Source organism: Notothenia coriiceps, unplaced genomic scaffold (genome assembly GCF_000735185.1).
Source record: "Notothenia coriiceps isolate Sejong01 unplaced genomic scaffold, NC01 NC01_scaffold00005560, whole genome shotgun sequence".
Taxonomy (NCBI): domain Eukaryota; kingdom Metazoa; phylum Chordata; class Actinopteri; order Perciformes; family Nototheniidae; genus Notothenia; species Notothenia coriiceps.
The window spans coordinates 209,666-212,414 of NW_011338261.1; positions in this window are offsets into that span (position 1 = coordinate 209,666).

The window sequence follows — 2,749 nt, forward strand, 5'->3', positions numbered from 1 at the left end:
CCCTCCGCTTTGTTCCAGCACCTCGGGGGACATTGCTTTAGATCAGTTGCTCAAACTCATACAACCTGGTTTTGCTCCTAAAACAATGCGAGTCTAAACGACTGAGGAGAAATGGAACTGGAAAATCTTTCAACATTAATGATTTCTGTCTGTTTTTCCGTGTTTTGATCCAAAGAAAATATTTGGCCAAGATCTTCGGAGCTAAATGATGCTGCATCCAAAACAAATGCAAAACTGAGATATAAGGAAAAGTTCGCGCTGATTAAGTGTAGAGCTGTGACACCATCTGAAACATTTGTGTGTGTGTGAGTTTAGTTTATATTATTATATTATCATTACAAGCGCCTGCAAAACCTCAACCTTCTCCTAATCAACACACTGGTTTTAAAAAAAAAAATATCATATGGCATTACACAGTTTGTGCAGCATGATGAGTTTTCATTTTGGAATTTTTCCTCTCATATGAAAACAAACAGAATATTGGATTAGACGTGGCGTGTCATTTAATTTGTTGTTACCTCCACCATAATTGTTTTATTTGTCTGCTTCTACTGAGAGTTAAATTAAGTTGAGTTCAGCCATGGGCCGAGGGAGAACTGAAAAAATGGTGATGCAGATGCTTTTATGAAGGAAAGGTCAAGTACAAATTGAACTGTTTTAAAAGGCATGAATGGAGTTTTGTAGTCCCTCAAATGTGTTCTAATACCAATAGAGGGAGGTCAGTCTAGAGATTTTCCAAATAACGTTTTTGCACTGAAAATAGTGGGAAGAAGTGAAAACCCCAACAACTACAGGGAAATCTCTATCTGAGCGAAGCAGGCAGGACCCAAACACAGATTTAACAGGAAATACCTTTACTTAAAGGCTACAAGAAAAATACAGAGCTCTTTTTTTTATATTAAGGATCCCCATTAGCTTTCGCTCTTGACAAAAGCTTCTCTTCCTGGGGTCCGACACTAAAAACAATACAACAACATTCAAGACATAATTCCTGACATAATTAACAACATCACCCATATCATCAACAATCTCATCCACTTTCAATATCAATCTCAGCCATGGATGAGTGCAATAGACACCCACCAGTACAAAGCATGAGATCAAATTAAATTAGGGTTCACAGCTCACAAGGGTACATGGTCATTAGTAGATGGCCCTTCAATGTCAGTGGGACCCCGGACGGGGCAAGGGCTGGTGTCGACTGGACCCCAGACGGAACAAGAGCTGGTGTCGACGGGACCGCCGTCGGAACAGGACAAGGTGTTGGCGGAAGAGGCTTCAGCAGGACCCCCAACAGAACTGGACATGGTGTAGGCGGGACCCCCGGCGGGTTAGGATCTGGTGGCAGCGGGACCTCTGACTGAACAGGATGTGGAGCTGGCTGGACCTCAGACGGAACAGGTGTTGGCGGGACCACCGGGGGGAAAGGTGTCGGCGGGACCCCCAACAGGTCAGGGCACGGAGTTGGCAGGATTCCCAGTGGAATTCCCAACGAAACAGGACAAGGAGTTGGCAGGACCCCCGGCGAGACAGGTGACGGTGGGACCCCCAATGGAACAGGACACAGAGTTGGCAAGACCCCCAGCGGAACCCCCAACGGACCAGGACATGGGGTTGGCACGACCCCGACGAAACAGGTGTCGGCTGGACCCCCAACGGAACAGGTTATGGGGTTGGCAGGACCCCCGGCAGAACAGTAGTCGGCGGGACCCCCAACAGGACAGGACACAGAGTTGGTAGGACCCTCAGCGGAACCCCCAACGAAACAGGACAAGGAGTTGGCAGGACCCCCGGTGAGACAGGTGACGGCGGGACCCCCAACGGAACAGGACATGGGGTTGGCAGGACCCCCAGCGGAACCCCCAACGGACCAGGACATGGGGCTGGCAAGACCCCCGACGAAACAGCAGTCGGCGGGACCTCCAACGAGACAGGACATGGGGTTGGGACTTGAGAAGGGACTAGAGATGGGAAATGAGAAGGGATTTGAGAAGGGACTTGGAAAGGGACTTGAGAAGGGACTAGAGAAGGGACTAGAGAAGGGACTTGAGAAGGGACTTGAGAATAGAGAAGGGACTCGAGTAGGGACTTGAGTAGAGACTTGAGTAGGGACTTGAGTAGGGACTAGAGAAGGGACTGGAGATGGGTCTTGAGATGGGACTAGAGAGGGGACTTGAGAAGGGACTTGAGAAGGGACTTGAGAAGGGACTAGAGAAGGAACTTGGGAAGAGACTAGAGGAGGGACTTGAGAAGGGACTAGAGAAGGGACTTGAGATGGGACTAGAGAGGGGACTAGAGAAGGGACTAGAGAAGGGACTAGATAAGGGACTGGAGTACGGAATTGAGTAGGGACTTGAGCAGGGAATTGAGTAGGGACTTGAGCAAGGACTAGAGGAGGGACCATTGCTGCTGGGGCCGGTACTGGAGCCGGAACCATGGCTTCTGGGGCTGGGACCATGGCTGCTGGGGCACGGGCTGGAATCCTGGCCTTGCGTTTCCTTCCATGCTGCCTTGAAGCCTTGTGGAGGCTCAGAGGTCCTCCAAAGGCCAGACGAGACCCAGCGAAAGGGTCCTTAAAAGGAGCCTTGTTGGGAACTGTGGCAGGCAGGGGGCTAGCATGCCAGGGGCTAGCAGGCTGGGAAACAGGTTTGACCTCAGCTATCGAAAAAGTCCTCCACCCATTCGGGTAGTAACTCCCTTAACCAGGGCCTCAAGGTTACTTCCTCGCGTGCCATAGAGATAATAGACT